Below are 1,311 nucleotides of genomic sequence, written 5' to 3' on the forward strand. Positions count from 1 at the left end.
GGAGCATATACTTATCAACCATCTGCTCATTCCTACACCCCCAGTGGAGGAATGCAGATCTCCCTTACTTATGTATCTTAGTGTTTATATCTCATATGAGTTGGATTGGGAAGATCCACTGGAGAAGGGATAGGCTACCCTCTCCAGTTTTCTTGGGTTTCACTGGTGGCTTAGCTGGTAAAGAATCCTGCTATGCAAGAGACCTAGGTTCATTCCCTGGGTTAGTAAGATCCCCTGGAGAAGGGAACAGCTACCCACTCCAGTATTCTGGCCTGGAGAATTCCATGGACTGTATAATCCATGGGGTCACAAAGAGTTGGACATGACTGAGTAACTTTCATTCATATGAGTTGGGTATTTTGAAGAGAAAGTCAGCTGGATGCCTCTAAAGTCACCAAGGATATGAAGCTTCTATGGCCACTGACAATTGGGACTGAGTATCCTAGCATTTACCTAACTAATGGTTGCCCCTCACAGACCAAGAAAGTAAGGTTAACTCCTAATAGCATGAATCAGTTGTGCCCACCACAATGCTGTGAGGAATTGTGAACAATCTAATCTAAGAGTCCTCATTCTCATCCAGTCTTACTCTTGGGATCTTGGTAAGAATTTATCTTTTGCCATTTCTCTTCCTCTTATCTAATGTTGGAAGAACTCCCTCTGCTAAGCAGCAGGGTGTGAGCCAAAATTGTCCTATTTCCTGACATGTCTTGTGTGGTTTTGCCATCTTCAACCACTGTTTGGGGCTGAAAGGATTGGATACTTATTTTGGGGAAGAGTAAAGTGACTTGCTTTTGAGAAGTGGAGATTTCCTCTTTCAACATAACTCTCCATTCCTCATCCTCATCTTTCATGATGGAGATGTAGGTGGTTGTCATAAAAAGCACACACCACTGTCCTCTGATTGTTATTCAAGGTAATTTTGAAAGAAATAACCTACCAAATCTCCAGAAGAACACACTGCCTCTTTGGAATTCAAGCAATAATTTCTCCCTAATGGTTAATGTGCCTTCCATTATTTAAGAGCAAGAGGAGTGTGGAGCTATAATTTAGTCCAGAAAAGCCATGTGAGTCAGCTACTTAAGGATCAGGTGCTATGAGAACATAGAAACACACAGTTGACCCAGGCAAGCCAATTGGAGCTGAAGTGGAGATACAGAGGGCAGAAAAATGTGGCTCACGCCAGACTAGACATATTTTCCTGCATGTATCCTTTCTATCCTCAGCGACTTAATATGCCAGGAATGCAGAGTTTAGGGTGAAGATTGTGGAGCAAGTTCCACTTGAAAAACCAGCTGCTATGTTTTCCAC

The sequence above is a fragment of the Bison bison genome, unplaced genomic scaffold (assembly GCF_000754665.1).
Source record: "Bison bison bison isolate TAMUID 2011002044 unplaced genomic scaffold, Bison_UMD1.0 scf7180017854662, whole genome shotgun sequence".
NCBI lineage: Eukaryota > Metazoa > Chordata > Mammalia > Artiodactyla > Bovidae > Bison > Bison bison.